General features: G+C 50.7%; 1 protein-coding gene across 2 annotated transcripts in view; it reads left to right on the forward strand.

Annotated features, from left to right (window-relative positions):
* The window catches only part of LOC137438259 (ankyrin repeat and MYND domain-containing protein 2), an 821,307-nt gene that overhangs the window by 477,903 nt on the left and 328,924 nt on the right, over positions 1 to 14,480 (forward strand). The gene's annotated exons all lie outside the window — the stretch shown is intronic.

Raw genomic sequence — 14,480 nt, forward strand, 5'->3', positions numbered from 1 at the left:
TGCGCGTGATTTTGCGTAACACTAGCAGAATGTTTAGGTTGCAGACATAAAACCTATCGTGAACCATTTATATTTTGTATTAATCACAGCGACGCTTGACTCTGTATAAACATGCTCTGAATTACTCATTTTGAACAAACCCATATACTTTATGGGTTTGTCAAAGCCAAGAATGCACCCTCCCTTTAATGAGTTATATTTTCTGCCTCGTCGGAGTTTTGAAATCACATCTGGTCCGAATGATAAGGTGCGTGCTGCACTCCCCCGAATGACAGAGCGGATAACGGTGGGGGCTAGGAATGACGGGGAGGGACTCTCGCCAGTCGCTTTGTTCTCTCGGAGATTTTCTGATATTCGTATTCATATATAAATGAATGAGAATCAATGTGTTTTCAGGAAGGCTTGACTTGGCATGTTCTTGCTGTAGCTTGCTGTAGACGTCGGTCTCCTCCGGATCCGTATAAAGTGTTATTTTAATAAAGGTCTCGTCATTCTCAAGCCTGTTGGTGGAACTCTACCTCGATCAGAAAAGGTGGTTTCTGACATTTGGTGCCGTGACTCGGATTGCAGCAGACAGAGGACAGAGAGAGCGGACCCCGAGCGACAGAAGGAAGGCTGTCCGAACGCCGGGACGCCGGCACGTCGTACCTTCCTTCCTGGAGCGGGTTCAGCCCGTTCCTTTCTGCCTTCTGCTCTGCCTGCTCTCCGAACAGAAATTGTAAGTAGAGGCTCATTTCAGGCCACAGAATGACGTGTCTTTGTTGAAATCACCTGGATATCATTTAAGAGTAACGTTACAATATTTGCGCTGGATAAACATTAAGAGTAAAGCTAAGGATAGATTTAGCGCTGGATATTATTTAAGAGTAACGTTACAATATTTGCGCTGGATATTATTTAAGGGTAACGTAATAATTAACAAGGACGAGGGGGAAAGTGAGGTCGGACAGCCGTAAAGGTTGAGTAGGCCGAGAACTTTCCAGGAAGGATCAGCCCAGAGCAACAAGATGGGAAACAAGCTAACGAAAGAAGGGGAACCCCTCAAGGGAACCCCGGCATCTTTCATGTTTAAGAGGCATCATTTTGCCGCGGTAAGACCAATAAAGGACTGGGCTGTGCTAACTAAAGATTTAAGTCATCCCTGGCCAGAGGAGGGATCGTTTGCACTTGACAAATTGGAAGTGTTGTACGGAGCTTTGGATAAGCTAGAAAAGGAAAAGAAACACTTCCCACCCGATTATTGGAAGGTGTTTGGGTGGTGGGAAAAGGAAGGAATGAAGCGATTGGCAGCCACAAGACAGGCTAGCCTGGCAGGGGAAGTACTGAAGCTTCAGGACCAAAAGAAGCAAGCAGACAAGGTTCAGGACAAAACAATTAGGGAGGTAGTTAAGCAAGCAAATCAGCGGCTAATGCCGCTCGTCCAAAATCCGGACCAAGACCCCGCGGTAGGGGAGGCAGCTGCCATGCCCCCACCCCCCCAAGCCCTGAGCCCTGTCCCCGGGCTACAGGCGCCACCTCTCCCACCCCCGCCCCTGTTCCCCCAGGGGTTAGACCCCCATAAAACTAGACCAGCCGCCCCTCAGGTTCACCTTAGCCCGGGCAATCCTTTTAGAGGACAAGAAATTAATGGGGCGGACAGCGGGTTCACGGCCCCAGAGGGGCCAGGAGAACTGTACCCCCCATTGGAAGGGTGCACGGAATCAGAGAACCCACAACCTGCAATTGGGATGTGTCCTTTAAAAACAATAGGACTGAACAGGGGGGCACCCATTAACATCAGGATACCCTGGAGAGAATCAGATTTGGCGTCTATGCAGGAGCGGGTGAGAACCCTGCTGGCTGAACATCCCGGTCAGATACCGGAATTTATGCGTATGTGGATACAAAATACAGGTGCAGATTGGCGGGACGTCTGCCACATGGGGAAGGCTGTATTGCCCGCGCGGGTGTGGGACCAGGCCAAAGTACACGCACGCTGGCCAAATGTAGCACCGCCCCCGGCCGCAACCGCGGCCCAGACCCTCGCCGATTGGGAGGCCCTGGTCGACCTATTGTTGGCCGGGGTATACACCGCACTGATGCCAGCCGCAGGGCCAGATTGGAATAAAATATACGGCCTAAAACAGAAGCATGGCGAAGCAGCCATCGATTGGAGAGAGAGGGTAGAAAGAGCAGTGTTAAAGTGGGGAGGACTGGGCCAGGTGCGGGCACAAGATCTCCCTCACGCTGTAGTGAACAACTTTTTGGTAGAAGGGATGAGACCGGCAGTTAGGAAGCGCATTCAAACGGCTATGATAGGATGGAGAAACACCCCAACCGACCAACTAGTTGAAGCGGCCGAACAATGTGGCGACGGAGACGATAAGAAGGTCGATGTTAAGGACGACATGTTGCAAATGCTGGTCCAGGAAAAACGGGCCCAACTCAACCAAAAAGAGAAGGGGAATCGAGGCCAAGGACGGGCCCAGAATCGGAACACTAGGATAGAGCCCAACGAAGAGTGGGGCCGCGATAACGAAAACGACGACGACGTCGACGATAACGACAGGGGACGAGTCGACATGCGGACACAAGGACCCCCTCCCCAGAATTGGAACACACAAGGACCCCCTCCCCAAAACTGGAACATGCAGGGGCCCCCTCCACAGCCGCAGAGCTGGGCCATGCAAGCACCCCCTCCACAGACCTGGGCAGTACAAATGCCCCCTCCCCAGAACGGGTATCCACAGGGACCCCCTTCCCAAATCGATGGGCCTCCCCCAAGTTATTGGGCCCCAAGCGGAGCGAACGGGAATGGGCCGCCACAATGGGACCAACGGAACCAACAGCCTGCGAGGCGTCCGACGCAACAGGGTCAGCGCAATAGCAACAGGTACCCCGCATCCACCGCTCCACAGGGGGCGTGCTTCCGTTGCGGACGGACGGGACATTGGAAACGCGATTGCCGGGGGCCCCGCCAGGGGTACCCGCCACAGAGAAATCAAGTAGCCTATTGACAGGAAGCCGGCGGGCCGCCCGTAGAATGTCCCCTCTTGACTATGACACCAACCGAGGAGCCGACCTTGACACTAGACGTAGATGGGCAACAGGTAGACTTTCTCGTCGATACGGGCGCTACTCGCAGTACTATTAACGAGGGGCAGCTACCATCCTTGCGCCCCACAGATAGGGATGTCCAGATAGTGGGAGTTTCAGGCTTGCCCCAAGCGCTCCCTATTTCAGAAGAGGTAAGAGTGGTGTGCGGCCCACTAGAGGCTAGACACGCTTTTTTGATGACTACCACCGCCCCGACTAACTTGTTGGGACGGGATCTACTTTGCCGTTTAGGCTGCCAAATTTCATGTACGGAGCAGGGAGTTTTTGTAGACGTCGCGGAATCCAAACGCGATCTGTTAATGACGGCATTGTCTCGGCCCGGCCCCACCGCCTACTGGTGGAGCCTGGAAAAGAGGGCTTTGGCCACTTGGATACATGTCCTAGACACAGTGTGCTCCCGGAACGACGGGTTGCGAGATTGGCTGCGCGTACATCAAATTACAACAGACATAAAGGACAACCCTCCCCATTGCACGGCTTACTACGATGCTAGGGGCGATGATGACGAGTACCGAGAAAGGATAAAGGGGTCAATAGGTAAGAATTCGGACCTATCGTTGTCAAATATATGGGTTGGACGGGAGGGAATAGGCGTCAAGGTAACCCTAACTGCGGAGCAGCGGGCGTTGTCTCAGTATCCCGCAGGGGTGGACGCCCATGTTACCCTCACCACCGCCAAAGGGTGGCCGGCGGAAAGTGTAGGATGGATGATGGGGCGCTTGCGAGAAATTCCGTGCAGCGCCATTTATGAAGTGGACCACTGGACAGTGACAGTGCTCGACAAAAACGAGGGGTATGTAATCACCCATGATGAGCAGAGTATAGAAGGAAAATTTGAAGAGACAGACCTGCCCCCAAAGGGCACCCACGTTGTACGAACGGTGCCTCAGGGCCCGGGCGAGTCCGATGGCCTTTTAGAGGAGGTCCCGGCCGATTTGTGGTCCCAACACGACAACGACGTGGGGCGAATTCGCGACGCCAAACCTCTGGTAATACCGATCCAACCAGGAATGCCCCTCCCAAACGTGAGACAATATAAATTGCGGCACGAGGCCGATGCGGGCATAGAGCCAGTGATTCAATCTTTGGTGAAACAGAAAATAATTGTGGAAACTAACAGCCAATGCAACACACCGATTTTGCCCGTGAAGAAACCAATGCAGGATAAATGGAGGTTCGTGCAGGATTTGAGGGAAGTGAACAAAGTCATACAAGGCATACACCCAGTGGTACCAAATGCGGAAGGCCTTATGACATCTATCCCACCGGACGCAACACATTTTACCGTCATTGACCTATGCTCTGCCTTTTTCTCCGTACCTATCGCACCTGAGTCACAATACTTGTTCGCCTTCACCTTTAGGGGGCGCCAGTTCACCTGGACGGTGTTACCCCAAGGGTTCTCCGACAGCCCCACCCTGTTCTCCCGAGCGCTGCACCGCGATTTGGCAGACGTGGAACTAAAAGGGGGATCGGTGTTGTTACAATACATTGACGACTTGTTGATTTGTTCCCCTTCCAAGGAAGCCTGCGAAGGGGACTCCATGGCCCTGCTAAGAGCCTTGGCGGCCAAGGGCCACAAGGTGGGACGGAGAAAGCTCCAATTTGTACGGAAGGTAGTAACCTATTTGGGTCATGCCATTTCACACGGGAAGCGAGAACTGCATGCTGGACGAGTGACCGCTATCATGGAATCGCCACGGCCAAGTACGCAACGACAGATGTTGCGCTTCCTAGGTATGACGGGTTACTGCCGCTCTTGGATAATTGACTACGCACTACTTGCTAAACCGCTGTACGAAGCCACCAGAATAGGAGAACCAAACTACTTGGTTTGGACGGACGAATTGATGCGCTGTTTCGAGGGGCTGAAAAAGGCATTGGTAACGGCACCGACTTTAGGACTCCCCGATTATGCGAAACCATTCACCCTTTACACTCATGCAATAAGGGGTTTTGCTCAGTCCGTTTTGACACAGACTCATGGAGATAAGGAACGACCGGTAGCCTACTTTAGTAAAAAGCTGGAACCGGTCGAGCAAGGGTTTCCGGTGTGCCTGCAAGCCGTGGCAGCGGCTAGGTACGCAGTGGAAAGGACAGCGGACATTGTGATGGGGCACCCGGTAACGCTACAGGTACCACACTGCGTCACTTCACTGTTACTACAGCGGACAACACAACACTTATCGACCACTAGATTAATGCAATACGAAACAGCACTGATTACGGCCGCCAACGTCACCATTAAACGTTGCACTACACTCAACCCGGCCTCACTGATGCCCACCCCAGAGGAGGGCGAACCCCATGTATGTGTTGATGTAGTACAGCAAGTCTCTACGGTACGTCCGGACTTGAAGGACGTTCCCCTCGATAACCCCGATCGTGTGTACTACGTCGACGGGTCGGCTAAACGCGGATGGGACGGCTCTTTGCTATCTGGATACGCGGTGTGTTCAGATAGCGAGACGGTAGAAAGTGGGCGCCTTCCGCCCACATTTTCCGCCCAGCAGGCGGAGCTGTGCGCCTTGACTAGAGCATGCAGCTTGGCGGCGGACCTTGCCGTCAACATTTATACAGATTCAGCATACGCGCACGGGGTAGTTCACGACAAAGGGGCAATTTGGAAGATGCGAGGCTTTCTCACATCTGCGGGTTCGGTCATAAAAAACGGCGAACTGGTTGAAGGGCTACTCCGAAGCATCTTGCTCCCCCGCGCTATCGCGGTGATCAAATGTCGCGGCCACCAAAGGACAGACTCTGACGTCGCCCGAGGCAACACCAGAGCGGACGTAGCGGCAGGAAAAGCGGCCAACCAACAAATAGGACGGAACATGCCGATGGTAACGCGAGCAAAAGGGGCACACACGCAAACTGCCAACGTACCGACCTCAGGACTAACCCCTCCCCGCAAATTGGGTGCACCATCATCACCGCCTCACCAACTAATGAGGACGTTATAAAACTTCAAAACGCAGCAACAGCAGCCGAACACAATGACTGGGTAAAAAGAGGGGCCACACGCCCCGGACCAAATGCGATGTGGACCCTTCACGGAAAACCGATAGCACCCAAGGAACTACTGCCTTGGCTGGCACGTATGGGACATCAAAATGGCCATGTGTGCCAGAGGGGGGTGATGGAACAGATAAACTATACCTGGGCGGCACCGGGACTGTCGCGAATCGCATCAGAGGTGTGCCGGTCATGCGCGGTTTGCCAACAACACAACAGGGGGGCACCCCCTAGGCACCCACATAATGCGGGCCATCCTCGGCCAATCGGGCCCTTCTGTCATGTCCAGTTCGATTTTATTAACATGGAACCAAGTATGTCGTTCCGATATGTCCTGGTAATCGTGGACATGTTCACAAAATGGGTCGAGGCCTATCCATGCGTTAAGTCAGACGCCCCGACAGTAGCCAAGCGCCTCGTGCGGGATTTCATGTGCAGATTCGGCATCCCTCAGAAAATTTCGTCAGACAAAGGGGGCCATTTCACGGGAGAGGTGATTAAGGGCATCCTAAAGGCACTGGGCGTGAAACAATCTTTCCATTGCGCTTATCACCCACAATCAGCGGGACTTGTGGAACGCACCAATGGGACGCTGAAACTTAAGGTAGCCAAGATCTGTGCAGACACAGGTTTGAAGTGGCCGGAAGCACTCCCGCTGGCGTTAATGAGTATTCGTTCCACCCCGGGCCACACCACGGGCCTTTCCCCCCACGAGATATTAATGGGACGACCTATGAGTTTGCCCGTTTCGGCCCCGATGGACATGTCCAAATTTGACTTGCCTGTGATGGATGACATGCTTTTAAAGTTTTGCAGAGGATTGTCCAATGTGGCACGCAGCATTCACGCCCGGGTACGAGAGGCGTTGCCTGAACCAACAAACCACGCCATCCACGACTTCCAGACCGGCGATTACGTGCTCGTAAACCACTTCACCCGCAAGAACGCCTTGGAACCAAGGTGGACGGGACCAGTCCAGGTGTTGCTGACTACACCAACGGCCGTCTTTTGCGAGGGCAAGACCTCGTGGATCCACGCCACGCACTGTAAGTTGGCCATACAAGCACCAGACACTACACCACAGCAACCACAGTAAGGATGGGCCTAATCATAGGTACGATACTATTGGTAGCGACAGCAGCTAGGGGAAACTCCGATTCCAATAGATGCGAAAACGAAACCCGACACCTCACCGTAACATGGGGACAAAGAGTATCACTACCATGTTTCGAACAGAAAGCCCTGCACACAAATTGGGTGAACATAAATTGGCTAGCACTGTCGGCAGGGCCTGGACGCGTTGGCATGGTACTACAAAAGCAACGAGAGTTCCGGGAAGACGGGCAAGCTAGAATTAAGACCTTGGCCCAACCAGGATACCAATGGGGAACCCCTGATTTTAAGCTACAAACACGCACACGCCTAGGGAAAGACATGACCATGCAGGTCCGGTGCAGCGTCTGGACCCCTGGCGCGGCCAGGGGCGAAACTAAATACACACCATGCATCGAATACATACTCACGCCACACCCCCAGAATAAGGCCCCAAAGAAGGGGGAAAACACATATTGGAAAGTGGCCAGGGAGGTGGCAACAATTCAAAATAGGACACACTGCTGGTCGTGCATGCACTTTCCCCAAGCAGGCACCACAGGAATACACATGATAGTGCTACCTCTGTCCCTCAATGACCTCTGCTCACAACCTATCGATTCCCCATGTTTAGTCACCACGCTGGAAAGAGAAGGGGTTGACAACGGCAAGAGTTGCAATCGACAATTTAATTATCGCCCGTCAATGATTGCCCATGTGGCCGAGAGGCCTGCCCCCGTCTGGGTCAAACCACAGAAAGGGACGGTCTGCCTCCAGGGTTCCGGCCACTTGCGTATGGGAGAATCAGAATGCGCCTACACTCTCCCCGGGAAGCTGGGACAAGGGAGCTCGGGGATTACACTACGAATAGTACTGCAAGATAAACACAACCACAACATAACGGCTATAACATTCTCTAGGGGGGTTAGTAGGATTAATGGGGTGGTAAGGGGAACCCAGTGCTTATCCACCCACCTGGTCCCACCCCATGGGACAATGTTTATATGCGGCGACAAGGCTTACCCCTATTTACCAAATAATTGGGGGGGCACATGTTATCTGGGTTCAGTCCTTCCTGACGTTGAGATACTGGATGAGCTAGACCCAAAGTCCTTGGACAGGCGTTATAAGAGGTCAGTCATGAACGAAGATGGAACCACTAAACTACACGGGAGCCTATGGGAAAAGGTGTTTGGTTTCTTCTTCCCAGGAGCGGGCACAGTCATGGATAGTTTCCGGATAGATAAATTGGCTTTGGCCCTAGAAAAGGTGGCAAACGACACCGCTACGGCTCATGACATACTATTGGATACGGTGATTCACATGCGTACAATGGTGATGCAGAATCGGGTGGCTTTGGACATGCTCTTGGCAGAGAAAGGAGGGGTATGCGGAATAATAGAGGGAAAATGTTGCACTTACATACCCGATCCATCTGAAGGAGTGTCAGCCGCAATAGTGAGACTAAGGGAAACTAGCCACGCCCTGACGATCGATCGGATCGCGCGCGAAAATTCTTATACATTTAGCTGGCTCACTGACTGGTTCCAGGGATGGACGGGCACCATAGTGAAGTGGTTATTGACCGCACTGGCTGTGATAATCGGGGTAGTAATTTGGGGGGCACTAATGAAATCTCTAGTCCTCCTCTGTATGAGAAAGTATTTTACAGGATGGAAATTGAAGAAGCCGCCGACAACGACTATGGTTCTGACCACAGAGGCCGTCGACCTGAACGGGTCCTTCAACAAGGCAGACGTGACCGGCGCTCCAGAAAATTGCATTGAATTTTGTAATGACTGTGATACTTGTGTTGATCCCATGTGGGAACTGGCTGCTGCCTGTAACGGTGTCTGTGATGACTGTGATACTTGTGCTATAAACCCCTTGCGTGTACTGGCTAACGCCTCTTATGTATTACAAGCTGACAGCTGCACGCCCCCTTCTGACCCAACTATGGATCTGATTGCGACGCTGGGTCTGGCGGTTGAGGGACCCGACGCGGATGTCCTAGACCCGCAAGCCGACCAGGCGCCCATGGGAGACTTTGACATAAAGGAAGTCCCTCTCTTTTCTTCAAATGTTTCGGATCTCTTTGATCCACATGTTGCGGATCTCTTTGCTTCAAGTGATTCGGATTCGGATTTTTACGCTCTGTACCCTGACCAGGAAATTGAGACACAAGATACTGACGACATTTTGTATTCCCCAGAACAGCAACACGTGAGGGACCTCATGGGCATGACCGTTGATTAACTTCGAAGATCTGCAAGGACTGCGTCTGCAAAGGGTGGGGGGAGCCAGTTCCGCAGGGGAAGTGATGCACCCTCTGGCGGAGCAGAACCTCATCTGGACCAGACGTCTTCGTTGTGGATCCGAAACGTTAATGAACTTTCATGTTTTGAGCCCTCAGGCTCCAAGCACGCACCACACGACACGTTCCCCAAATGCACGGGCGAGGCGCTATGGGCGCACGGTATGCCCTTGGGAGATACCCGCATTACACGATGGTCTTTCAATAAAGCCCGATGTGGCACGTTGTCTCTTGAGATACTTTGTCTCGACGAGACAAGAGGAAGGAATGTCAGGTCTCAGATTTGTTACTGCTTAATGTTCAATTATAAATGCCGGTTGACTGACGTATTACCACGTAAGCTATGTTATAAAATGCTGTTCTATAATGTTATTTCATGAGTTAATAAAATGTATTCGAACCTTAGGTAGGCTGCTTGAATCGTAGACATAAATCCTTTGATAAATTGCCAAAAACATTAACTGTTTTGTTTAATGACAGTGACGCCTGAGTTACAATGAGGTTTTTGCTTCGCTTTCATTTAAAATGAGGAAAGGCTCGCTTCAGTCGTGTTGGACAAATTGTATACGTGTGCACTTTCGAGGCTAGATAAGGCCGGTCGTAAAATCCCTATCATGATTCTCAGACGGCGCCTCGAGCCGCGGGCAGGAGAACGCTCACATGCGCGTGATTTTGCGTAACACTAGCAGAATGTTTAGGTTGCAGACATAAAACCTATCGTGAACCATTTATATTTTGTATTAATCACAGCGACGCTTGACTCTGTATAAACATGCTCTGAATTACTCATTTTGAACAAACCCATATACTTTATGGGTTTGTCAAAGCCAAGAATGCACCCTCCCTTTAATGAGTTATATTTTCTGCCTCGTCGGAGTTTTGAAATCACATCTGGTCCGAATGATAAGGTGCGTGCTGCACTCCCCCGAATGACAGAGCGGATAACGGTGGGGGCTAGGAATGACGGGGAGGGACTCTCGCCAGTCGCTTTGTTCTCTCGGAGATTTTCTGATATTCGTATTCATATATAAATGAATGAGAATCAATGTGTTTTCAGGAAGGCTTGACTTGGCATGTTCTTGCTGTAGCTTGCTGTAGACGTCGGTCTCCTCCGGATCCGTATAAAGTGTTATTTTAATAAAGGTCTCGTCATTCTCAAGCCTGTTGGTGGAACTCTACCTCGATCAGAAAAGGTGGTTTCTGACATGTTGTACCGTCCACCAAACAGTGATGACTCCATCTACATCTCGCTGTCTGATAATATGGACCAACTTCTATCTACCCATCCCAACTCTCTCTTCCTCATATGTGGTGATTTCAATTGTCACCATGCCAGTTGGCTGGGTGTGGGTACCTCTCTCAACAGCCATGGCTCTTCAGCAAAGGACTTCTGTGACTCACTGAGACTGACACAATCTGTCAATTTCCAGACCCGGATCTCAGTCAACGGAGCATCTTCTCTTCTGGACTTGGTTATGTCTAACTTCCCTGAAAATGTCTGCTGCTCTTCTTCTGCTCCAATCGGCTCATCTGATCATGTGCTTGTTAAAGTGGACATCTCTCTGACCATTCTCAGAGAGCCTCCTCAGCGTCGATGAGTCTGGCATTTCACTCAGGCCAACTGGCACAGTCTTCAAGCAGCCATCAATCATCTGGACTGGTCTCCCATCTCTACTGCCTCTGACATCAACTAATCCTGGGAATTCTCCCAAAGTAAATTGCTCTCTCTCATGCACAGATTTATCCCATCTCGTCTTCAGTTGTCATACCCTTCCTCCCGTCCATGGGACACGGAATCTTGTGGTGAGGCTATTGCCCGGAAACAACTTGCTTTCGTCTCCTGGAAAGCAAATCCAACGGAAGGAAATCTTATTTCCTTTCACAAAGCCCAAAACAAGTGTGTCCACCCTCAGGAGAGCCAGGAAACAATATCTCTCCGTTCTCAGGACCGAACTCTCTTATCTGTCTCCCTCTTCCAAATCCTGGTGGCAGCTGGTCAAATCTGTTTCTGGTGTTTGTTCCCCCTCCATCCCCTCCCTCACCTCAAACGGCCACACGGCTGACTCCGCACGTAAAAAAGCTGAATGCCTCAACTCTGTGTTTGCCTCTAAATCTTGTGTCCCAAACCCATCCCTCTCTGTACCCACCGTACCCAGTCGTACCCAGCTGCTCCTGGACTCTGTGTCCTTTCCTCCTGACAAGGTGGAACAGTTTCTGTCAACCCTCGACTCTGATTCTGCAACTGGATATGACGGCATCAGCCCACGGGTCCTAAAATCCTGTTCTTCCGCTTTTTCACTCCCTCTCTCTGTTCTCTTCACCCTCTCTTTTGCTCAAGGTCATCTGCCATCTGCTTGGAAATCTGCCAACATCACCGCTTTGCACAAAAAAGGTGCAAAAACAGATCCCAGCAACTACAGACCAATCAGCCTTCTCCCAATTATCAGCAAAGTCATGAAATCCATCATTGCTTCAGATATGAAATCTTTCCTCTTCTCCAATGGCTTGATCTCTGATCATCAATTTGGTATCAGACCTGGTCACTCTACTCTGGACATGCTGCTTCTGCTTTCTCAACAATGGATGGAGGTCCTCAATGCCAAACAGGAAATTAGAGCTGTCTCCCTTGACATATCACGTGCCTTCGATACGGTCTGGCACCCCGCTCTGCTCACCAAACTCTCCTCTTTTGGTATCCTTGGAAATCTCCACGCATGGCTGGCGGACTTCCTCTCTAGTCGTAGTCAACGTGTGGCCCTGAATGGGTTTCTCTCATCTCCTCTTCCTGTCCAGGCTGGAGTTCCCCAAGGCAGTGTTCTGGGCCCTGTGCTTTTTCTGGTCTTCATCAACGATCTCTCTGACTCTCTTGAAAATCCTCTCTATCTCTTTGCTGATGACTCTACTCTCTGTTGCTCCATTCTTCATCCCTCAGATCGGCAGTCTGCAGCCTCCTCACTCTCTGCAGACCTGGACAAAATCACTGACTGGGCAAACAAGTGGAACATGTCTTTCAATCCTGACAAATCTCACACTCTTAAGATGTCTCTCCGAAAAGACCGACTGGACAACCCTCCCATCCACTTTCTGAATAATCCTCTCCAAGAAGTTCTGTCACTCAAGCTTTTGGGTCTCACTATCTGTCATGATCTTTCCTGGGAAAACCACATTTCAAATCTGGCCTCCAAAGCCAGTCGCCGACTGGGCATCCTCCGTCGTGTGAAGTCCTCCCTTGGCAAACCTGAGCTCCTCGCCACATACAAGGCTTTCATCCGCAGCTCACTGGAATACTGCTCTCCCCTCTGGGCTGGTGCTCCTGCCTCACACCTAGCTAGTCTTCACACTGTTGAAACCAAAGCGTTCGGAATCATTGGAATCTCCCGCAATGAAGCTAACTCCAAGGGCCTCTCACTCACTCACCGCAGGCAGGTTGGTGGTCTTTCCGTCTTCTACCGACTCCTCTCTGGCCTTGCCCCCCCAGCTCTCTCTGGGCTCTGTCCCGCAAATATTCCTACAGGTCGCACAAGATCTGCCTGCAACCCTCTTATGGTTAAACTGCCAAAATCAAGACTCTCTGCTCACCTTCACTCCTTCATTCCTCTTTTCTCCCGCCTCTGGAACAAACTCCCTCACTCTCTTCAATCCCACTCCACCCTCCAGGTCTTTAAAACAGCTGTTCACCACCATCGCTTATCTTCCCCCATCCAAAACCTTGATCTTTTATACCCCCGCTAATGTCACCCCAATTCCACTTTTTTGAAATCCCAACTTCTGTCCTCGAAGTCCTTGGTGTCCTTGTGTTTTATACTTCTCCCCCCCCCCCCCTCCCCTTCCCACGCCTCTCCCCCCCCCCACCCCCCCCAAGCCCTCTCCCTCCCACACATCTCCCTGCTCTCAAATGTTGTGTTTGTGTGCTTCCCCTTCTCTCCCCATCTTATCTTCCGCTCCCTCTTTTTATATATTTTGTTTGTCTGGTTGATTTGTTTGTGAAGTAAATGTTAGCTCTTTCACGAGCCTCGATTCAGTATACAAAAAAAAAAAAATCGCATGTATTTGACCAAGCCTGAACCTAGACAACAAGGTGCCAGGCATATTACTTTAGATGTATTACTTTTTGGGACACTTTTACCAGTATATATGTGGGAAATAAAGTCAGTTTTAAAATATCACTCAAGTAGTCAAGTTCTCTTTTTCACTGCAACCCAACTTATTTTACTAATGATCAGAATCATCAACACATCCAAGAAGATATTAGAAGCAGTACGAGAGGTAAGTTTTGTCACTTAAATTGCTCCCCATCGATATCATGGTGCCACCTATTATCTCATTGATTAAGCTTTAAAACTTGAAAGATTTAAGAGAAGTCTCTCCTTTGTAACTATACTCAGATTCAGTGTGTTTATGATGATGCAAAGCGAGCGGTACATGTACATCTACATCCCTTCGACATCATGTCGTTGTTCTACACATCAATCATGTACATCTACATCGACTGTGCCTTGCTGCCACCTTCTCGTCGGACCCTTGACATGAAGATTCGACGAGCGCAGTATGTAACAGCATTGTGGAGTTGGAAGTAGAAAGTATTGATGTGTGTGTGTGTGTGTGTGTGTGTGTGTGTGTGTGTGTGTGTGTGTGTGTGTGTGTGTGTGTGTGTGTGTGTGTGTGTGTATTGGGGTTTTATCCAAGGGGGTTGTGTCAAAGCATGTCCAATGAAAGTGGGGTTGTATCAAAAGCGGGCTGGTATGAAAGTGGGAAGGCGGAGTAAACCGGTCATCACTGCCAGCAGTTGTAAAGTGGCAGTTCTCGTTTTAATTATTTTTGAAAATATATATTTTTGTAATCAAAATCGAGGCTCGTGAAAGAGCGAAAATCTCCGGATCTTTTTGGCCTTTTGGGTCCTTGGAGTCTGTCGAGTCTTTGCAGTCTTCTGGGTCCTTGGGGTCTTCTGTGTCTCTGGGTGTCT

This window comes from Myxine glutinosa, chromosome 12, assembly GCF_964187855.1.
Source record: "Myxine glutinosa chromosome 12, kmMyxGlut1.1, whole genome shotgun sequence".
In the NCBI taxonomy this organism is placed as follows: Eukaryota; Metazoa; Chordata; class Myxini; order Myxiniformes; family Myxinidae; genus Myxine; species Myxine glutinosa.